Source organism: Bubalus kerabau, chromosome 21, assembly GCF_029407905.1.
Source record: "Bubalus kerabau isolate K-KA32 ecotype Philippines breed swamp buffalo chromosome 21, PCC_UOA_SB_1v2, whole genome shotgun sequence".
Classification (NCBI taxonomy): Eukaryota; Metazoa; Chordata; class Mammalia; order Artiodactyla; family Bovidae; genus Bubalus; species Bubalus kerabau.
Window position 1 is genome coordinate 12,381,356 of NC_073644.1, and position 24,778 is coordinate 12,406,133.

Sequence of the window (24,778 nt, forward strand, 5' to 3'; positions counted from 1 at the left end):
GAGGAATTTGGAAACACTGAGAACCTCCAAATGGATTTTTAGCAATTACTTCCCACTATGGGTTTTGATTATGTACTAGCAACAGTATGTTTATTTTTGCTCAGTTTGAAGCATTCAGTAATCAGAATGTCATGACATTCACAGAGTCTGAAAGCTGTTATTTTTTTTTTAGTTTCCCTAACTAGGGCATTCCTATTTATCTATCTGGTGATAGGGAAACCCAATTTACTAGGACAAGTTTTCATGAATTATGTATATAGAAGCTCTGCTCCTCACTCAGAGAGACTGTACTCTCCTTATTAACTCCCTCCCCCAAACTCGGATAGGTCAGCATGGCTAAAAAAAACAACGTTTTTTTGTTGTTGTTGTTTTTTACCATGTTCAGCTGTGCAAGAATAGATGCAGTACAAAGCAGACAAAGAGATTTAACTACAGAATTGTTTTTATGGTATTAAAAGGGAAGATCTATCAAATATATTAAATATTATGCAATATTGGATACACACATATGTGTATATTACATACAAATAGTATGTAATATTTGATATGTGTACAAATATGACGAGGGAGAGAGAGATTGATTCAAGAACAGAACAATTTACAGAAAATTTAGAAAATTGTGCATTATGTTCAATTCAGTAAATTATCTAGTGATAAATGGTGTATGGGCTTCCCTGGTGGCTCAGCGGTAAAAAACCTGCCTGCAATGCGGGAGACGTGGGTTGGATCCCTGGATTGGGAAGATCCCCTGGAGGAAGGCATGGCAACCCACTCCAGTATTCTTGCCTGGAGAATCCCATGGACAGAGGAGCCTGGTGAGCTACCATCTATAGGGTCTCAAAGAGCTGGACATGACTGAAGCAACTGAGCACATATTTGAAGCATGAAACGTTAATCCTCCCACAATCTGAAAGTCAAATTAGATCTTTTTTCAATTATTTGATGTGTTGCCATTTTGAGTTTCTGCATATTTTAAGGCAATAAGATATAAAGTTACTTTATAAGCTCCCAGTTATCACATTGGAAGCTCAAACAAAATCCAATGTGCTGTTTATTGTTAGCTTAGTTTACCTTTTAACTCAAGCAGGGTTTTGTGTAGTTTTCCATGATACAGTCCACAAAATTGTACAGGGCATTACAAGAGTATTTCTTAGGCCACCTCCAAAAATCGACTTTGTTATGTCCTGATCTCTGTTTAGTTAGGAAGCAACAGCATGGCAATAATGACGCCCTAACCATTCCCTCCCCACATACTCTGCAGCCAGCTAAGCTTCACCAACCATATGAAAACAAACTGTTTAGAACACCACATGCATTCATTACTGCTCTAATAGAAGAGAAATTGCGAGTGAGATTAGTCCTATTACTTGGAGAATGTCGCTAAATGGATTCATTTTACAGCAGGTGGTTCAAATTGTATCCATTGAATTAGCATATGCAGAAACTACTCCTTAGAAAATGAGCAAACATGATACATAAATTTGATTGCCTTTTAAGTCTTTAGGTAATCATACTTATATTTTAAACAATCTACTAAAAGATAAGCCATAGCATTTGGAAGATTTATTAAGAGAAAAACAAATCTCCCCTAAAATATTACCCATTGTTGCATTTCAATATTTGCAAAGTGTTTACTTATTCCTCAGTCTCTTATTCAAAAATTCATTGGTTTAATTATATTCTACTCTAAAGAAAATTTTAAAGCAGCTTACTTATTTAATAATTAATTCTTCCAGCCAATAAATATTTGCCATTAAATTGCATGTGTAGGCACCATGCCTATGCTAAGAATAGAATGGTAAACAAAACACATATGCCCTTGATGACAGTGAGTTATATAAACAATAGAGTAAAGCAAAATAAAGCACACTATGAAAGATAAGAAAAGGTAAAATCAGTTAACTTAGATGAGTTTGAGTAAACATAAAATCTTTAAATGAATAATATGAATTCTACACATTTACTAGACAATACGTGTTTCATATACACCAAGAAGTAGCTGAATAATCAATTATCAATTTGGAAATTTCTGAAAAGCAAAAATATATCAATATTATTATTCCAAACATGACTAACATTCATAAGCAGGCAGAGTGATGCTAAAAATTGTGCTCAATGCAAACAGTGTTACAGGGACTCCTTGCAGAGTCCAGTGGTTAAGATTCCACACTTCTGCTGGAGGGGATACGGGTTCAATCCCTAATCAGGGAAGTAAGATCCAGCATGCTGCACAGTGCAGCCAAAAAATGAAATATAATATAAAAATATTCTTTAAGAAAACAGTGATTGGTCTATTTCTCATACATATAAATAGTAATATTCTCATGCCATACAGCAAAAAAACAAATATCACTTGGGATATTTCTCCCTGTGCTATTCAATATGGCAGTGATTAACTACATGCAGTTATTTAAATTTAAAATTTGAACAATTAAAATTAGTTAGAAATTCAGTTCCTCAACTGTGTTAGATGCATGTCAAGCGTTCAGACAGGCATCTCAGAATGTTTTATGGTGCGGCTGGCTGTGATCTAGACAGTCTATTCAAACATGCACCTGGAACTTCAAAACCTATGAAACAAATTAAACATTCCATCAGTAAAACATCTTGGACATTCTTGTAAATACTGTAGTACCATTTCTACATTTTTGTGATTCTTTAGTTTTTTCTATGGTCTATGCATTCATCCACTGTCTTCATTCATGTATACTTATGTTTAGTTTTTCTTTTCTAATTAGATTCAAACCCTCTAATTACTTATTAATGAGAGTCTACATTTCTACACTGCCCACAACTATATGTAGATAACACACACACGCACACACACACACATGCACAAATCAATTAAATGCTATAATATTTTCTCAGATGATAATGTGTCTAAGTCAGTTATTTAATTGTAAAAAATGACCATATAATGTAAAGATGTTAATAACAGAGAGAAATGAGTCTGAAACATATGGGAAGTATTTGTGGTATCTTTTATAAAACTGTTGTAAATTTAAAATTTATTTTTTTAAAGTAGCAGGCATGGAGAGATTGTGGTTTAATTTTAATTGGGGCAAGAGAGATAAAATCTAGTGATTTTATTCTCTTCCGGGCTGTTGCCATTTTATGATCAAGAAATACCTTCTACATGGTATGAAAAGATGTCAGATGAAACTCTCTATGCCAGACAGTTGACTCCAAGGATGTACCTCTATTTCAGCACACATCAAACCCTGGAGGAGGAAGTGGCAACCCACCTCAGTATTCTTGTCTGAAAAATACCATAGGATTCATCAAACCCATCATTGGCCAGAGCTTCACATAGTACTAAGGTAAATGTTAAAATTGGGCTTCTCTGGTGGCTTAGTGGTAAAGAATCTGCCTGCCATACAAGAGACTTGGGTTTGATCTCTGGGTCAGGAAGATCCCCTGGAGAAGGCAATGGCACCCCACTCCAGTACTCTTGCCTGGAAAATCCCATGGATGGAAGAGCCTGGAAGGCTGCAGTCCATGGGGTCGCTGAGGGTCGGACATGACTGAGCGACTTTACTTTCACTTTTCACTTTGATGCATTGGAGGAGGAAATGGCAACCCACTCCAGTGTTCTTGCCTGGAGAATCCCAGGGACGGGCCATCCTGGTGGGTTGCTGTCTATGGGGTCGCACAGAGTCGGACATGACTGAAGTGACTCAGCAGCAGCAGCAGCAGGGACAGAGAAGCTTGGCAGGTTACAGTCTATGGGGTTGCAAAGGAGTAAAACACAGCTTAGTGACTAAACAACGACAAATATTAAAATTGCATAAATTCTCAAGACAGATGGGGGAGGATCTTAGCTGTGCACAAAGTGTGCTCTAATCTCAAGAAAAGCCTGTAAAAATGTTTTTAAGAAAAGCAAAAAAGGAATTTAGCTCTATGACCATGCAATTCTACTACTGTTGTAAATACCGCAAATAAATGAACGAATCAGTTCAGTTCAGTCACTTGGTGATGTCCAACTCTTTGCGACCTCATGGACTGCAGCACTCCAGGCCTCCCTGTCCATCACCAACTTCCAGAGTTTACTCAAACCCATGTCCATTGAGTTGGTGATGCCATCCAACCATCTCACCCTCTGTCATCCCCTTCTCTTGCCTTCAATCTCTCCCAGCATCAGGGTCTTTTCCAATGAGTCAGTTCTTCACATCAGGTGGCCAAAATATTGGGGTTTCAGCTTCAACATTAGGCCTTCCAGTGAAAATTCAGGACTGATTTCCTTTTGTATATGCTTGTCTGAAGACTTCTTAAGAATATTTATAACTGCATTAATTCTGAAGTGAATTCAGAAGGGAAGAATGGCAACCCACTCCAGTATTCTGGTCTGGAAAATCCCATGGACAGAGGAGCCTGGCAGGCTGCAGTTCCTGGGGTTGCAAGAGTTGGACATGACTGGGTGACTAAACAACAAGAAGATTCAAGGGAAACCAGGCATGACTGGTTAGATAGTCCGGGATTTTTTCATAGGGTGCACCAATGCTCAATGCCTAAGCCGTTTCAAACTGTTTGCGACCCCATGGACTGTAGCCCGCCAGGCTTCTCTGTCCTTGGGATTCTCCAGGCAAGAATACTGGAGTGGGTTGCCATGCCCTCCTCCAGGGAGTCTTCCCCACTGTGGAACTGAACCTGTGTCTCCTGTATTGGTAGAATTCTTTACCACTGAGCCACCTGCAAGCCTCTCTGGTAAGGTAGCAGGTCCTATTTCTAGGGTAAAGTGAGCAAACTGAGGCTGCTGAGTTGTGAAGACAGGATGACTTAGGCGCTGATTTGAGACATGGACTGGACCATTGGAGCAGCTTGCATCTTGTAGGTCCCCATATACATGAATTAAATGTATCAGAAAGAAAAACATGTACACAAATGGCCGAGTAACCACAGTTCAGAGATACAGCTCAATGGCCGATGCCGTGTGCACTCTGGGCACTGTTGTAGTCAAGTGGAGCTGGAAACCAAGGTTTTTAACCAGAACATGTTTTAATCTCACTCTGACAGATATTTCCTATTTTAAGCATATGATTATTTTTGTAAAGTTCCCTCAAACACTGTAAGGAACAAGTATGTAACATTGCACAGTTAAAATGTGTTATGTTTGATTCTAACACTGATTGTAGAACACTGTGGTTCTACAATCTTATTTCAGCTGAAAGGAAATGGGTTCTTCCTAATTCTCCTGTAAATTAAATACATTAATCTGAACAGTGAAAATTGCATTTCAGTTTATGACCTCACATGAGAAATTCTAACACATCATTTCCTAAGTTTTTAATATTTATCAAGTTTCTTTTTGGTTTTCCTCTGCTTCCTACTCATAGGAACGAAGGGCTATTTAACCAATGATTATTTTACATGAATCTTATATCATATTACTCCAGGATTTTTCCCCCCATTATTTCAAATCTTTATTCCAAAGAAGATTGTTTGATTTTTATGAAACTCTCTGGTTTAATTTATTTTTTGAATCTGATTCTGATGGAAAATTTTAACAAAACAAAATACTTTTTCTATTTTAGGATAAAATTTTACTTTAACAGCTTCTTAATGCCTATCTAGATAGACTACCTAAAATGACTATGTAGAAAGATAGTCACTATTTGATTCTGAAAAAATAGTAAAAAGGCAAGAAGAGGAAGATTTGAATTATTATTTCTTCATGGCAGTTAATTCCAAATACATATTGTGTTTTCTCCACAGTTTTCATACAGAACTAAGACAACTGGTATAAACTAAACATCAGTCAATCTGTGAATGATTTGGCTATTATGCAAAACTTTCTTTTGAATTTTTAAATCAGATTAATTGAAAAAATACAAAACAAACTCAGTCAAGAGTCTTCTCAGGTATTAACTGATACAAAATTAATTAAAATTAATTTTAAGAAATGTAATTTTGGTTCATGTAACTGGTTGGTATCAGGTCAGAGAATTAAGGCTTAACATGAAGACATTCTCTTCCATTATTTGTGTCTGATTTTCCTGGATTAGCTTTGCTCTTTGACAATTCTCCCTTCACAGTTGTTACCAGCAACTGCAGTTTTACATAATTTTATGGTTAAGAATCCTAGAATACATAGCAAGCCTCTTTCTATATAACTCTAGACACCTTTCTGGAGTTGATTCTAAATGGACTGGCATAGATCATATGACCATTGACATAGAATGGAATAAATGGCTTAGCATGAGCCTAGCACATGGCATTTTAGTCTTAAACATTGTTGGTAAATTGGTGCAGTGCTATGGGCAGCAGTATAGAAAGTGAAAGTGAAAGTCATTCAGTCGTGTTTGACTCCTTGTAACCTCAAGGATTATGCAGTCCCTGGAATTTTCCAGGCCAGAATACTGGAGTGGTAGCTGTTCCCTTCCCAGTGCAAGGATAGAACCCAGGTCTCCCACATTGTAGGGAGATTCTTTACCAGCTGAGCCACCAGGGAAGCCCAACCATATGGAGGTGCCTGCCAAAATGATAGTAAAAGTAGAATATTTTCCTCAAAAAGAAAATAAAACTAGAACTACCATTTGACCAGGTGATCCAACTCTTTAGTATACAGCCAAAGGAAGAGATATGCTATCAAAGAGATATGTGCATACCTATGTTCATTAAAGCACTATTTACGGTCAGAAAATACGTGAACAACTTGTGTCTATCAAGTGACAAATTAGTAAAAAAGATGTGATATATATCCATGCAGTCATCCCTCAGAATCCAAAAAGGGTTGGTCCAGGCCCCGTCTTCAATACAAAAATCCACACATTCTCAAATCCTATTGTTGGCTCTCTGGATCCACAGGTTCCTTGTTTGTGGCATCAACCAACTGAATATCATCAACATTCAGATATGCAACTTGCAGAGAAGGGGAGCCAATTGAATATTTATTGAAAAATCTGTAAATAAGTGGACTTCTGCTGTTCAAACCCATGTTGTTCAAGGGTCAACTGTACATATATTCAGCCTTGAGAAAGAAGGGAATCCTGCCATTTGTGACAACATGGATGGAACTTGAGGGTGTTATGCCAAGTGAGAGAAGTACGACAGAGGACAAATACTGCGTGGTGTCACTTATATGTGGAATCTAAACAAAAGCAAAGGAAAAAATCAACATCATAGAATCATAGAAACCAAACAGAAAAGTGGTTGCCAAGGGCTGGCTGGGAATTGGGAAATAGGACATAGTTGATTAAAGGGTATGAACTTCCCTGTAAGGTGAATAAGGTCTGCAAATCTAATGTACAACATAATGACTGTATTTGGTAACACTGTATTGGGTACTGCATTTGAAATTTGCCAAGAGAACAGAACTTAAAGGTTCTCACCAAAAAAAAAAAAAAAAAGTGAGGGGATGAATGTGTTAACTATGTGGAGGAATCTTTTCACAATGCATACATTTAAATGCACACACACATATATGTGTATAGTATATGTTGCTATTGTTTAGTCGCTAAGTAGTGTCTGACTCTTTCTGACCCCATGGACTGTAGCCCTCCAGGCTCCTCTGTCCATGGGGTTCTCCAGGCAAGAATACTGAAGTGGGTTGCCATTTCCTTCTCCAGATGATCTTCCGACCCAGGGATTGAACCCAAATCTCCTGCGTTTTCTACATTGGCAGGCAGATTCTTTACCACTGAGCCACTTGGGAAGCCCATATAGTATATATATTATAATATATATAATATCTATATATACACAATTATTATTATTCATAAACACATGAATTAATAGGATTGGAAATCAAATTACATAGACTGAGAAGGGGAAGGGTTCATTACCAAATGAAAAAAAGTACTTTTGTTATCAGAAAAAAGAGGTTCAAGAATGCAAAGCAAAAGATGTACTTCAGTCTTATGTATATACCCTTCAATTTTTACATAAAATGACATTCAAAAACAATTATATGTATACACACATATTTATACATAGGCAGAGGACATAAAAGTACATAATATTTAGCATTTTTATCCTTTAGGTAAAAGAGAACATTTTACCTTCAAAACCATTAGAACACTATAAAATGGTTACATGTGTTTAAATAACTCTTTGTCAATACTCAATGAACTACAGTAGTGATTTTAAAAATTATATCACTTTTGTGCTTTATAATTGGAGTGCACAGAAGCTGCTGTCTGTGCTCAGTGAGACAACTGACCAGTGGTCATAGAGTGACCCCTGACCTCTGTCAACAACAGTCTATGCATGACTGCCTCTAAGTCAAAGTTCGTAAGCTAGAGTGTTGGTGAGCAGCCCTCAGCCATCATAGGCAGATACAGGTGAATCCCAAAGTTAAATGGATATGCTCTCTTATTTCATTTTCAAAAGTATTATAGTAGGAATGCACTTGGATGAAATATATTAGAGATTTAAAACCAGATCACTAAACTAACACTTATTGATAAATTGTGTGCTAAGAATGCTGCATATAATTCTGTGTATCCTTTTGTCATTTTCAAAGAACATAGACTTGCATTTTGACAAGATACATTAATTCAATTAAATTAAGATTTATTTTAAGCAAACAGTTTAAAAACTACCTCCAATAGAGCACCTAATCATTTATATTAATTCCTTCTCAAATATAAAGAATTCACAGGGGAAAGTATTAAATGTAGAGCAAGACAATATTTTTTAAATTTGTACAATTTAGATAATATGAAATCAATGATAAACTATATAAAGGTGTAAAAAATAATGTTGGAGTGCTAATAAGTTTTCAAGCAATATGAATGATGTATTCTGTGAAAATAATTATGCTTGATTATCAAAATTATCTGCCCTCATGGAACATATCATACACGCAATAATAGTGCAACTATGGAATAGAAAACAGAAAATGCAACAATAAAGTAAGAGTTGAAAGAAACTTACAATAATATCATTAGTTTTTCCTTTTTAAGACATGTCAATTTTTCCTCAAGGCAGAGAATTTGGACAGGCATACATGCAGTCAAAGTTCAAACTGTCAAAGAAACAATCCCATGTTCTGTGACAATGTAGGAAAAGAAATAGCAAAAGCAGTAATGTAGAAGACAGTTTGAGTCTTATTTTGAGCCTTACTGAAAATGGTGAGGAAAAATATAGTCTCCATACTCTCTGTGAATGTTACCTCCCTTCCACCTACTCTTCTCGATTTGTGTGGGGGTGGATTTCAGATGTTCATATTAAGAAATCACCATTTTTTTTTTTGACTAGTATGGGCAGAATTTTAGAAGATGTGAAAGTTAAAGATTTTCTCTAAAGTAGAAATGGGAGGCAAAACTTGCTTAAATCATGCAATTCTTTTTTTTCTAAATTAACCTATTAGTGACTTATTCTAACTCATTGTTATCCATATACTAGCTTTTACCTATAAAGAGAAAAGTCTATTATGGACATATGAACACATTCCTATTCAAATATGTAAATGTAGAACTAACTTTTTCATAACTTCTTCAATAGTGTGTATTTGAATAATTTTTTTGGCAGTTTCATGCTGGTGATTCTTCTTTTTTTAAAATGCAAGCCACTGATTTTTTAAGAAAAAATTTTAGACCAAAAGTTGTATATTAATATTGCACACAAACAATTTTATTAAAATACAGCCTGAGACATAATATTTGATTGTTCAGTCTCTAACTGTGAGAAAGTGATAAGGATAGCCTTTTGAGATTGTGTGACTCGTGTTACAGGGTTGTCTTATTCACACACATGAAGTCTGTAAAGCCCAAAATTAATCCCTGAGGCATGTTAATGTGCTTCTTTGACAACTCTTATTAACTATAACAAGGTATTTAAATTGCAGATATGCTGCTGTGTGAATATTCAAAAGGCCCTTGACAGCTCTACACCAGAATACCACATGCTCCTTACAGAATGTTCCTTGTTTTATTTTGTGATTTATGAAAGATCGACTTAGTTTTGTATTTTCATGGCATTAGAGAGAGGAAAAGAAGGAAGGAGGGAAGAGCAGGAAGTCACTCAGATGTCAAGAATCAATCATATATCAGACACTTTTACCTTCTTCCCCTCAAAACTGTTACATAAACACAGATATCCATGCCTCTTCATTTCACCTTTCCTCTTACTGCTTGAACTCCTTGAACTTGTCTCTTTTTTGGCCCCACCTGACTTTGCAAGGTGGAATTCTCTGATTTTCCAGTCTTTCCATGACATTATCGATTGAAATTGAGTTGCTAGATTTAAGTTTATTTATCTTTCCTTATTTTACTTAAATTGCTATTGCTAAGTCACTTCAGTTGCGTCCGACTCTGTGTGACCCCATAGACGGCAGCCCACCAGGCTTTCCCATCCCTGGGATTCTCCAAGCAAGAACACTGGAGTGGGTTGCCATTTCCTTCTCCAATGCATGAAAGTGAAAAGTGAAAGTGAAGTCGCTCAGTCGTGTCTGACCCTCAGCGACCCCATGGACTGCAGCCTTCCAGGCTCCTCTGTCCATGGGATTTTCTAGGCAAGAGTACTGGAGTGGGGTGCCATTGCTTTAAATTGAGTGTTAATTAAATAACTTGGCTTTAGTCTTAAAAAAACTGGTATTGTTTTGCTTTACTCAGAAGGAAATGGTTTACACCCCTTTGGTCTTAGGATATTCTTGATAATCATTATAAGGTGATTGGGGCTTCCTAGGTGGTGCCAGTGATAAAGAACCCACCCACCAATGCAGGAGACATAAGTGATGCAGGTTGGATCCCTGGATTGGGAAGATCCCCTGCAGGAGGGCATGGAACCCCACTCCAGTATTCTTGCCTGGAGAATCTCATGGACAGAGAAGCCTGGTGGGCTACAGTCCATAGAGTCAGAGTCAGACACTACAGAAGTGACTTAGCACACATAAGGTGATTGATTTTTTTTCCTGAAGCAGCAATCGTAAGTGTTAATAGTTGAGTGATTCCCCAAAGATTAAGGATACCTGTTCTTCCATCCTATCACACACTCTGAACACAGATCTATCCCTCCCGCCATTACTTGGACAGGAAGCCACAGCAGAATACCATGAAACAACCATGAATGTCAGAGTCTAATCAACTTGGTCTTAATCCCACTTCCACCTCTTCTTGGTCTGCATACCTTACCCACTCACAGCCTCAGATTTCTCTCTCATAGTGAACAGAAAAATGTCTCTTCTCAAGGTTGACGGAAAAATTAAATTGCTAGTATGAACTTTAAATGAGTTGACATTGCATCAAAAAAGAACAGTGCTTGACATCTATCATTTGGTCATAATGTATTATGATTATGTCAATCTTTTCCAACTACATATTTTTTTTTAATTTAGCTTTTTATTTTTTTCATGTAGGACAAGAAATATGGGGATAATGAAGGGAACTGAAAAAGGAAACTCAAGAGATTATACATAGGTATTGAGTGACTATTCCATTCACACAAACTGCTACATTAAGGATTAGCAAAGTTTTATGGCTACGTACAATTGAATATTTGTCTTTCCTGACCTGGTTCCCTTGACTAACTCATCACTCCCATCCTCTGCTTTCATCAGTCTGTGCCCAGCACTTCAGTCATAACAATCCAAAGCTGCATTTCTATGCTACAAGAAAGGTTCCTTTTGTACATAAATCCAAATATTCCAAAAATTTCTTAAACCCTCCCATTTGGAATATGGACTCTGAAGCTTTCTAATCCATTATACTTTTTTTTTCATATATTCAAATATTTGCAGTAAAATACATATAATATAAAACTTGAATTTGAGCCATTATTAAGTACATAATTCAGTGACATTGGTTGCAAGCACCATAATTATTTCCCCAGACAGAGACTCTAAGGCCATTTTGTTCATTTCCCCTCACCCTAGCCCCTGGTAACATTTAATCTATGTTCTCTCTGTATGGGTCTCCACATCCTAAATATTAACATTTTAATGTAAGTGGAATCATACAATGTTTGTCCTTTTGTGTCTAGCTTATTTTACCTAGCATGATGCTTTTGTGGTCTGTGCATTTTGTAGCCTGTATGAGAACGTCATTACTTTTTTATGGCTGGATAATATTTCATTGCATGTATATACCATTGTGTTAGTTTTCCAGGCTGCTATAACAAAAGGGAACAAACTGGGTAGCTTAAACAACAGAAATTGTTGTATAAAATTTCTGGGTCTGGAAGTCCATAATAAACAGTCAGCAGGTTGGTTCCTTCTAAAGACTATGAGGAAAGATCCACTCCAGCCTTCTCTCCTTGGCTCACAGATGGTTGTCGTCTCCTTTTGCCTTTATGGTCATTGTCTTCTTTTGCCTGTTTATAGTGTCCCCCCTCTCTGCATTGTTGTTGTTCAGTCACTAAGTTGTGTCTGACTCTTTGCAACCGCATGGACTGCAGCATACCAGGCTTCCCTGTCCTTCACTATCTCCGGAGTTTGCTCAAATTCATGTCCGTTGAGTCAATGATGCCATCCAACCATCTCATCCTCTGCTGCCCTCTTCTCCCTTTGCCTTCAGTCTTTCCCAGTATCAGGGTCATTTCCTCTCTGCATGTCTATCTCCAAATTTCCCACTTGTAAAAGGATACCATTCATACTGGATTAGGGCCTGACCTACTCCAATAAGATCTCATCTTAACTAATTACTTCTGCAACAATCCTGTTTTTAAATAAGAACACATTTTGTGATACTGGAGGTTAGCAATTCACACTGGAGCTATGGAAGGAAAAAAAACTTAAACCCCAAAACAACCACATTTTATTTTATCCATTCATTTGATAGACACTTGGGATGTTTCCACTTTTTGGCTACTGTGAAAAATATTGTGACGAATATTGTTGGAGTTTATATTTCTAATTCTTTTGGATATATACACCTAGGAATATAATTTCTGGACCATATGGTAATTCTATGTTTAGCTTTCTGAGGAACTTTGGAGTGACTTTCTTGTGGATTTTGTGGAATTCTAAAGTGTAGAATTATGTTATTTACTAATAGGTAGTTTTATTTCTTCCTTTCAAACCTAAATGTCCTTTGCTTGTTTCTTTTTCTCATTTTGGAGAAGGCAATGGCACTCCACTCCAGTACTCTTGCCTGGAAAATCCCATGGATAGAGAAGCCTGGAAGGCTGCAGTTCATGGGGTCGCTGAGGGTCGGACACGACTGAGCGACTTCACTTTCACTTTTCACTTTCATGCATTGGAGAAGGAAATGTAAACCCACTCGCCGACTAGAAATTACAGTGCGATGCTAAATAGCACAGTGCGATGCTAAATAGCACAGATGAAAGCAAGCTCCCTTGTCTTTTTACTGGTCTTAGAGGGAAAGCCTTCGTCTTTCAACAACCAGTGTGATGTTAGCTGAGACTTTTCATCAATGGCCTTATCATGTTGAAGAAATTCTTTTATTACTAGTTTTCTGACTTTTTTGGGTATCATGAAATGGTGTTGGATTTTTCAAATGCTTTTTCTATATCAATTGAGATAATAATTTTTTTTCCCTTTGCTCTGTTAATATGGTATATTACATTGATTGATTTTTTTATATTTAATCACTCTTGCATTCCTGAGATAAATCTCTTTCAAGTATGGTCTGTAATTCTACTAAAATTTTGTTGGATTCAGTTTTGCTGTATTTTATTGAAGATTTTTACATTAATGTTCATAAAGGATATTGGTCTTTAATTCTCTTTCCTTATGATAGCTCTATTGGGTTTTGGTTTCAGGATAGTGCTGGACTCATAGAAAGAGTTAGGAAGTATTTTTGGATGAGTTTGAGAAGGATTGATGTTAATTCTTTAAATATTTGATAGAAGCCACCACTGAAGCCATTTGGTTAGGAACTTTTCTTCCTTGGAAGTTTTTGTATTATTGATTCAATGTCTTTAACTTGTACAAGTCTATTTAGATTTTTTTTTTCTTATCCTCTTGAGTCAGATTAGCCTGTTTTCAAGAATTTGTCCATATCATTTACTCTGTAAATTTGTTAGAGTACAATTGTTCATAATACCCTCTTTTTTTAATTTAAATTTATTTATTTTAATTGGAGGCTAATTACTTTACAATATTGTATTGGTTTTGCCATACATCAACATGAATCCACCACGGGTATACATGTGTTCCCCATCCTGAACCCTCCTCCCACCTCGTTCCCCATACCATCCCTCTGGGTCATCCCAGTGCACCAGCCCCAAGCATCCTGTATCATGCATGGAACCTGGATGGGTGATTCATTTCACATATGATATTATACATGTTTTAATCCACTCCAGTATTCTTGCCTGGAGAATCCCATGGACAGAGGAGTTTGGCGGGCTTCAGTCCATGGGGTCTCAAGGAATCGGACATGACTTAGCGACTAAAACAACAAATTGTGTCCATTATACAAAACATTTTATAATTCGCCAGAGCAACGGTTGTTCATTCTTTCTGAAAGTATTGAAAATATATTAAACTACTCATAAAAATCATTTTTCTTTAGTTTAAGTCCTCAGTTGTTTATCTAGAAAATATCAACTTGAACCTAGACTGGCTATTCATTTCACATATGATATTATACATGTTTCAATGCCATTCTCCCAAATCATCCCACCTTCTTAATACCCCTTATAATACTTTTTTTTTAATTTCTGAAAGTTAGAAGTAATGTTGCCACTTTTATTTCTGATTTTAGTTATTTGTATCTTTTTTGTGTTAGCCTTACTAAAAATTTGTCAATTGGATAGGTAATTACAGTATTTGCAAATGACACATTAAACCACAGAAAGACAAGGAGGAACCTTAAATGTATATTCTTATGAAAGAAGCCAATGTAAAAAGGCTGTGTAAAAATTACTGTGTAATTCCAATTATAAGGCATTTTGGAAAAGGCAGAATTATAGAGACAGTAAAAAGATCAGTGATCATCAGGTGTCTGGTGGGGGCAGAGATAAGTGCAGGAGATTTTAAGGCAGTGAAACCTTTCTGTATGATACTATAAGACACAAAGTTGTCAAAACCCATACAGTATACAACATGAAGAGTGAATCCTAATGTAAACTATAGACTTTAATTAAAAATATTGTATGAGGGTTTGTTCATCGATTGTTATGCATGCCCCACACCACTGCAAGTTGCTAAGTAATAACTGTGAAGGAAGAGGGGATTTTTTAGTAACTTTGCACTGTAGACTTAATTTTTCTGTCAATCTAAAACTGCTCTGAGAAATAAAGTCTTTTTCAAAAAATGAAAAAATATTCCCTTTGAATCAGAAAAAAAAAAAAAAAAAAAACCCACAGAAAGAATCAGTGTAGCTTGAGAGCTTAAGAAAAACATGCTTAATGAATGTTGTATAATTAGACACTTTGGTCCAGCTGCAAACAGAACAACTTTCCAACTGGTTTTTAGAAAAGCCCAATTTTCTATTTTTTTTTTCATTTTGCTAGTGTTTAATCTGAAGTTGACAAAGGGAATAATTTGAAGTTGGAGCATTATCCACCCTTTGTATTAAAAAAAGCAAAAATAATATCATTTTTAGTATTTTGGTATATTCACACTATTTTGTCAGTCTTTTGTATTTTGTGAGTAAAAGTGAGATTTTATTTTTGATGTTTTTATTAATCTATAATGCAAAATTTAATTTAAAAAAACAACATGCGTGTTTGTACTGGCTTCAGCACATCTTCTACTGGCTTCAGCTCTCATCAAGGGTGATTACATCTTGAGCACAATGCATGCTGCTCATGGCAGGTTGTGGAACTTGGTTGAGCCAGCAGGGCCTTCCAGACCCCCTTTCTCAGGACAAGTATAAGCCCATGATGACCTCCTAGTGTTTTTTTTTTTTTAATTTTATTTTATTTAACTTTACAATATTGTATTGGTTTTGCCATATATCAAAATGAATCCACCACAGGTATACATGTGTTCCCCATCCTGAACCCTCCTCCCTCCTCCCTCCCCATACCATCCCTCTGAGTCGTCCCAGTGCACCAGCCCCAAGCATCCAGTATCGTGCATCGAACCTGGACTGGCGATTCATTTCTTATATGATATTATACATATTTCAATGCCATTCTTCCAAATCATCCCACCCTCTCCCTCTCCCACAGAGTCCAAAAGGCTGTTCTATACATCAATGTCTCTTTTGCTGTCTTACATACAGGGTTATTGTTACCATCTTTCTAAATTCCATATATATGCGTTAGTATAGTGTATTGGTGTTTTTCTTTCTGGCTTACTTCACTCTGTATAATAGGCTCCAGTTTCATCCACCTCATTAGAACTGATTCAAATGTATTCTTTTTAATGGCTGAGTAATACTCCATTGTGTATATGTACCACAGCTTTCTTATCCATTCATCTGCTGATGGACATCTAGGTTGCTTCCATGTCCTGGCTATTATAAACAGTGCTGCGATGAATATTGGGGTACATGTGTCTCTTTCAATTCTGGTTTCCTCAGTGTGTATGCCCAGCAGTGGGATTGCTGGATCATAGGATCAGACTTTCTAGGACATTCCTTCCTTGGAATGCACCTACAGCCAGTCTAGCTGTCTGCAAAATGAATTCAGAAGACTCTTTTGCAACAGAACATGTGCTTGTGGGCACTTTCACATGCCAGTTCTTGAATTACTTGTTTTTATTCGAACGATGTGTATGTATGTGTGAGTCAATCAGTCGTGTCCTACTCTTTGCGACCCCATGGACTGTAGCCCGCCAGGCTCCTCTATCCATGGGGATTCTCCAGGCAAGAATACTGGAGTGGGTTGCCATCCCTTCTTCAGGGGATCTTCCTGACCTAGGAATCAAACCCCAGTCTCCTACATTGTAGGCAGATTCTTTACTGTTTGAGCCACCAGGGAAGCCGTTTATTCAAAGACATTGATACTAAGGATCATGAAGCTATGATTATGAGGATTTGGAAGAGGCAATGACTCTGCTAAATGCTTTGCCTATGTCACTATCTTTATCACTACTCCATGGAAAGGACATTTTGGAGTAAAAGTCTAACCATCATTATTTGGAGGCCCCAGGATGGGCAGTATTTATAGATTAAGTAACAAGTGCCAGGTAAAATACCAGGGAGAGAATTTGGAACCAGACCTGTCTGACTCCAAAATGTAAACTCTTAAGCTGTCTGGCATCCTAAGGAAAGTGATTCTTGCCTGGAAGGAAAGTTTAATAGACTTACTTGATGTGAACCGTGAACTTCCTGATGTTCAAGCTGGTTTTAGAAAAGGTAGAGGAACCAGAGATCAAATTGCCAACATCTGCTGGATCATGGAAAAAGCAAGAGAGTTCCAGAAAAACATCTATTTCTGCTTTCTTGACTATGCCAAAGCCTTTGACTGTGTGGATCACAATAAACTGTGGAAAATTCTGAAAGAGATGGGAATACCAGACCACCTGATCTGCCTCTTGAGAAATTTGTATGCAGGTCAGGAAGCAACAGTTAGAACTGGACATGGAACAACAGACTGGTTCCAAATCAGAAAAGGAGTTCATCAAGGCTGTATATTGTCACCCTGTTTATTTAACTTCTATGCAGAGTACATCATGAGAAACGCTGGACTGGAAGGAACACAAACTGGAATCAAGATTGCCAGGAGAAATATCAATAACCTCAGGTATGCAGATGACACCACCCTTATGGCAGAAAGTGAAGAGGAACTACAAAACCTCTTGATGAAAGTGAAAGTGGAGAGTGAAAAAGTTGGCTTAAAGCTCAACATTCAGAAAACGAAGATCATGGCATCAGGTCCCACCACTTCATGGGAAATAGATGGGGAAACAGTGGAAACAGTGTCAGACTTTATTTTTGGGGGCTCCAAAATCACTACAGATGGTGACTGCAGCCATGAAAGTAAAAGACGCTTACTCCTTGGAAGGAAAGTTATGACCAACCTAGATAGCATATTGAAAAGCAGAGACATTACTTTGCCAACAAAGGTTCATCTAGTCAAGGCTATGGTGTTTCCAGTGGTCATGTATGGATGTGAGAGTTGGACTGTGAAGAAGGCTGAGCACCGAAGAATTGATGCTTTTGAACTGTGGTGTTGGAGAAGACTCTTGAGAGTCCCTTGGACTGCAAGGAGATCCAACCAGTCTGAAGGAGATCAGCCCTGGGATTTCTTTGGAAGGAATGATGATAAAGCGGCCACCTCATGCCAAGAGTTGACTCACTGGAAAAGACTCTGATGCTGGGAGGGATTGGGGGCAGGAGGAGAAGGAGATGACAGAGTATGAGATGGCTGGATGGCATCACTGACTCGATGGACGTGAGTCTCAGTGAACTCTGGGAGTTGGTGATGGACAGGGAGGCCTGGCGTGCTGCGATTCATGGGGTCGCAAAGAGTCGGACACAACTGAGCGCCTGATCTGAACTGATCTGATCTGAGGGTAGCAAACTCTGCCACTCTGGATGTTTACATGATTTCTTTATGTGATACTAATAATTGTGTAGAAAGCAAACATGAACAGGAGTTCCAACTGTAGCTGTGTTGAGCTGCAAATCTACACATCAAGGTATATTTCAAATATTTACTGGCAATTGCTTACACTAATAAACAATCTTTAAAAAATGACTGAATATAGTTTTATAAATAATTTTATGTATATATTTATTTATTTTGGGCTGTGCTGGGTCTTTGTTGCTGCAGACAGGCTTTCTCTAGTTGCAGTGAGCAGGGGGCTACTCTTCTTTACCGAGCACAGGTGTCTCATTGTCTTGCGTGGGAGCACAGGCTCTAGGGCACTCGTGGCTGAGTAGTTGCGAGCCTGGGCTCAGTAGTTGTGGTACATGAGCTCACTAGTCACTGCACGGTATGTGGAATCTATCCTGACCAGGAGTCCAACCCATGTTCCTACATTGGCAGGCAGATTCTTATCCACTGCACCACCAAGAAAGTCCTTCAGTTCAGTTCAGTTCAGTTGCTCAGTCATGTCCGACTCTTTGCAACCCCATGAACTCCAGCACGCCAGGCCTCCCTGTCCATCACCAACTCCTGTAGTTCACTTAGACTCACGTCCATTGAGTCAGTGATGCCATCCAGCCATCTCATCCTCTGTCGTCCCCTACTCTTCCTGCCCCCAATCCCTCCCAGCATCAGAGTCTTTTCCAATGAGTCAATTCTTCGCATGAGGTGGCCAAAGTACTGGAGTTTCAGCTTTAGCATCAGTCCTTCCAAAGAACACCCAGGACTGATCTCCTTTAGAATGGACTGGTTGGATCTCCTTGCAGTCCAAGGGACTCTCAAGAGTCTTCTCCAACACCACAGTTTAAAAGCATCAATTCTTCAGCGCTCAGCTTTCTTCACAGTCCAACTCTCACATCCATGCATGACCACTGGAAAAACCATAGCCTTGACTAGATGGACTTTTGTTGGCAAAGTAATGTCTCTGCTTTTGAATATGCTATCTAGGTTGGTCATAACCCTCCTTCCAAGGAGTAAGCGTCTTTTAATTTCATGGCTACAATCACCATCTGCAGTGATTTTGGAGCCCAAAAAATAAAATCTGACACTCTTTCCACCTTACTGAATGTCATACATATCACCTGATTACCAGCATTGGACATCCAAAATTAGGGAAAAGAATAGAGAATAAAGTTTCTATATGTGACAATTATGAATTCTATTACTCCCAAGTACAGCTTAAATATATGCAGTGAAAACATATTGGAATATGAAACCCACTTCCTGAAAGGTTCAGTGATGGATTCCTAAAGAGAAGAACTAAAGAGCCTCTTGATGAAAGTGAAAGAAGAGAGTGAAAAAGCTGGCTTAAACTCAACATTCAGAAAACTAAGATCATGGCATCTGGGCCCATCACTTCATGGCAAAAAGATGGGGAAGCAGTGAAAGACTTTATTTGGGGAGGCTCCGAAATCAGTGCAGATGGTGACTGCAACCATGAAATTAAAGGGTACTTGCTCCTTGGAAGAAAGGCTATGACCAACCTAGACAGCATATTAAAAAGCAGAGACATTACTTTGTTCGGTCGCTCAGTCATGTCCAACTCTTTGAGACCCCATGGACTGCAGCACGCCAGGCTTCCCTGTCCATCACCAGCTCCCGAAGCTTGCACAAATTCATGTTCATTGAGTCGGTGACGCCATCCAACTGTCTCATCCTCATCCTCTATGTAAACAAAGGTCCATCTAGTCAAAGCTATGGTTTTTCCAGTAGTCATGTATGGATGGGAGAGTAGGATTATAAAGAAACTGAGTGCCAAAGAATTGGTGCTTTTGGACTGTGGTGTTGGAGGAGACTCTTGAGAGTCCCTTGGCCTGCAAGGAGATCAAACCAGTGCATCCTCAAGGAAATCTGTCCTGAATATTCACTGAAAGGACTGATGCTGAATCTGAAACTCCAACACTTTGGCCACTTGATGCAAAGAACTGACTCACTGGAAAAGCCCCTGATGCTGGGAAAGATTGAAGGCAAGAGAAGAAGGGGATGACAGAGGATGAGACAGTTGGATGGCGTCACTGACTCAATGAACATGAATTTGTGCAAGCTTCGGGAGCTGGTGATGGACAGGGAAGCCTGGCGTGCTGCAGTCCATGGGGTCTCAAAGAGTTGGATATGACTGAGCGACCGAACTGAACTGAAGGTACCCCTTCAACATGCTAAAATGAATATGGAAATCCGGATGTACTAGTATTATATCTCCTGACTGGAAAACAGATAAAGGTCATTCTATACTTGATCTTCTGTTTACAGAAAATTAGAGTCACAATGAATTAAACATTGGGGCTATTTTGCATTTTATCTCATGTTTATCTCATATTAATAGCCCAGTATTTTCAATGTCAATTGTTTTGAGAATTCCATTTAGTATAGATAGCATATTTCATTTACTCATTTTTATATACAGCATGGCATAGAAATACAAATAAATATCTATTGTCCAATTGTTTACAAATATCTCAAAAATAGCTCACTCTAGAATTATATACTATATTCCAGATAAATGTCATAAGCATTGTTCTCAATGAGTGGATTGTTAAGATTGATATGAAGCATAGACATTCCTTTGAAAATACATGGAGTGAAAATAAAATAGAAAATAGGGAAATTCTTGTCAAGGACAAGCAATGTGGTCTTTGTATCCAGTAAGCAGGAGTATTTAAGAAATAGCTCCAGTTTATCTATTGAGGTATCACTATGAAATAAGCCTTAAGTTGAATTGATCATGAACGAATAACTTGCAGTAATCCTTCCCATTCTTACTCTGACTCCGTTGTTGAATCTTGTTATTTTTTAAAGGGAAAGTCCGATTTCAGGAGGGCTTTGTGTCAGCCTTCTATAATGTCTGGTTTATTTCATTCCTTAAAATTTCACATGCATCTATCAAGTGATTACTATCTGCCAGGTGGCTCAGTGGTAAAGAACCTGCCTGCCAATGCCGGAGACACAAAAGATGTGAGTCTGATCCCTGGGTCAGGAAGATCCCCTGGAGGAGGGCATGGAAACCCATTCCAAACCCGTTCTGGAGAATCCTACAGACAGAGGAGCCTGGTGGGCTACATTCCTTGGGGTTACAAAGAGTTGGATACTATTGAAATGACTTAGTACTTGGCTTATATGCCAGGTGCTATTCAAGACATGGGGGTAAATTTCCTTTCTTAGAAAATGCTATTTAAGGTACCCAGTTGATAGAAAGATAAAGTAGTTATTGGATCAGCATTTGAACATTTCTTTGATTTTACTCCAAACATTTGTTATTTAAAAAGTATATTATTGGTTATTGTTAGTAATTTATTCATAGTTCCTTAGTTTTTATTTACTGCTTTTTTTTCCTGTCTAGGATCCCATCCAGACTACATTTAGTTCTTATGTCACCTGAGGCTCCTGTTGCCTGTGACATTTCCTCAGACTGTTTTTGTGTTTGATGACTGACAGTTTTGAGGAGTATTAGTTAGCTGTACTGTGAGATGTAGATGTATTTGAATTTGTCTGATGTTTTCCTGAAACTGGGGGCATAGCCTGGGGTTACCGACTGAGATCCTGGAGTTTTAAAATCGAATATTCTTATCTCTATTGATGTATTTTTCAAATAACATGAATGACTTTTTCCTTAGCCCCTTAATGATGTAAGATACTTCAGTCAAGAGACTAGCTGATTTTGCCATATCAAACAACCGTGCACCTCAGTAAGTTAAGCAGCAACAACTCCCCTCTCAGTGTACAATGTGTGTCATTGGTTGGCTAGGCCTTTTCCCCATATAACCTATGTCTCTACCCTGAGGTTACCATGGGGCATAGTTCTGGTACCCAAGGCAGAGGAAAAAGAGTGCAGGGGAAGTCTCCTAAATCTACTCCCTAGAAGCGACATGTGTCACCTCTCAATTTTATTGGTTAACAGAAACCACATAACCAGCCCTGACTATATGTGGCAGAGTAATACAATCATCAGTAGGAATAAAAATGGGGTTTTGTGAACAGTAATAAAAACTAGCACATGGGTGTTTTATTTTTATAATTTAAGATGAAGACAGATACATAATTCTATAAAATATAATAAAAGGAACTTTATGGAAAGCATGAGACACATAATTATAAAATCAAAAATAATTTCAAATGAGAAAAAAGTAATAAAAATTATAATAAATCAAGTTAGACTATAGGAAAAATACTCAACAGATCTACAACACATATATTTAAGAAAGAAGAAAAATAAACCAATAATTAAAAGAAAAAGTATTGAATAGATACACCAACAAATGTAAAGACTTAAAGAGATGATAACATGAAACTTTCTAAACAATAAATTAGACAATCTCACTAGAATTGAAATTTGTTGAAAGGCAGAATTGACAAATTTATGGAGAATTCAAAATATGAAGAATTTGAAATGCAAATTCAATAATCATAGCAGCAATTGAAAGTCATCAAAGAGTGATTGTTTTCCCTCTTACACTCCTTGTGCAGCTCAGCCTGTGACTTTTCCAGAATAAAACTAATTTAACTTTCAATGAAAAAAACTTTGCATAGAAAAATAAAGTTAATCCGAGGCTGCTATAAAGAAGCAATTTTATCCTTTATTATGAAATAGAAGACTGCACACTACCTCAAGCAATGTTTATTACAAAGTTCTATGATGCTAAATAGGTACTTTTTCAAAGCAATCAAATGGCAAAGCCAATTTGTGTTGATATATCTCAATAAGCAAAGCAATTCAGTGTTCTTGAAATAAAATGTATTTCATACTTATTTAATGAGATCCACATATTCAAGGGCACAAACGGTGTTTATGTTTCTGCTGGCTAGTTATCTGCCAGTTCCTGAAAGCATTGTTAAAACCAGCTTTAGTAAAAGCTGTGCATAACAGAGAACAACAAAAGAGAAGAAAGTATGTAACACAGGATGACATACATTAAAAAATACCAAACACAAATCGATTGCACGTGCAGGTTCTTGTGTCCCCAGCTTCAAATAAGGTTTAATACTGTGTAGAACTGTATGTAAAATATATTTTTTCATTTTCCTCAAAAATATCCACCTACAAGTCTAATTTTACCAATCATTACAAGTTTTATATCATTCTTTCACTTGCATTATTTTTAATAATAGAGCAGATTTGATATGTAACACAAAGCCATTCATTAGACCACAATCGAAACCAATTTGAAATGGTGTGCAACTTCTCAAAAACCTAAAACATAGAATTTCCATAGGACCCAGCAATTTCACTCCCTGGTTTATACCCAAAATAACTGAAAGTAGACTAAGAGTGGAGAAGGGCATGGTAACCCATTCCAGTATTCTTCCCTGAAGAATCCCATGGACAAAGGAGCCTGGCAGACTACAGTCCATGGGGTTGCAGAGTTAAACACAACTGAGTGACTAAACACACGTGCAGAGACTAAAAGAGATATTTGTAAATCCCCATTCACAGCTGCATTATTCACAATAGTCAAATGGTGGGAGCAACCCAACTGTACATCAGTGGATGAATAGATACCCAAAATGTGATATGTACACATAATGGGATATTATTCAGCCTTAAAAAGAAGGAAATTTTGACAAATGCTACAATGTGGATGAACCTTGATACTGTCACTGAAATAAGCCATTGACAAAGGGATAAATCCTGTACTATTCTTCTCTGTGGTTCTTAGATCAGCCAAAGCCATAGAGAAGAAAAGAAAATGGTGATTCCTGCAGACTTACTGATCTGATCTGATTTAATCGTTGTAGAGTCTCAGCTGGGGAATATGAAAAGATTCTGGAGATGGATAGTGGGAATACTTGCGTAAGACTTTAAATGTGTTTAAAGCCATAAAATTATACATTTCCAAATCGTTAAAATGTTAAATATGTTATGTGTAGATTGCTACGATTTACAACAGAACACAAAAGTACAGACAAAAGAAGAAATTAAAAGAAAAACAGGATGTTATGGAAGTTACATGGTAGAAAAGATAAAAAGACATGAATCAAATTTACAGTTAGAATTTATTCCCAGGTAAATCACTGCATCAGTCCTTTGTAGATCATACTTGCTCACAATGTAGTAAAAGGCAGTGGTATAGCGATCCCAAACATATACCACAAAGTAAGTTATTTTGTGAGTGGGGCTGGAAGTTTGACAAATTATCTGATGACAACATCACTAACGGATTTAACGTGTTCAGTATTTTAAACAATTTAGAAAGAAGGGGCATAGTATTTTGAGGAATCTGAGATAGCTGGCATAAAAAAGTGCCTCTGGCAAAGACAACTTGATCTGATCTTGAAGATGCCTTTGATAGGTTAAAGTGTAAGATATAAGAGAGAAAAAAACCCACATATTTATAAAATGTTATATAATTATATAAACTATGATACTTGAAAAATGCCTGTGTAACCAAGTGTTTCTTGG

General features: G+C 37.4%; 1 long non-coding RNA gene across 1 annotated transcript in view; it reads right to left on the reverse strand.

Moving 5' to 3' along the window:
* Nucleotides 1-3,637: 3,637 nt before the first annotated feature.
* LOC129636051 (uncharacterized) overlaps nt 3,638-24,778 on the reverse strand; it is a 45,389-nt gene continuing 24,248 nt past the window's right edge. The window contains exon 3 of the long non-coding RNA XR_008706600.1: nt 3,638-3,723. This is a non-coding gene — a long non-coding RNA (uncharacterized LOC129636051). The remainder of the gene's footprint in view (nt 3,724-24,778) is intronic.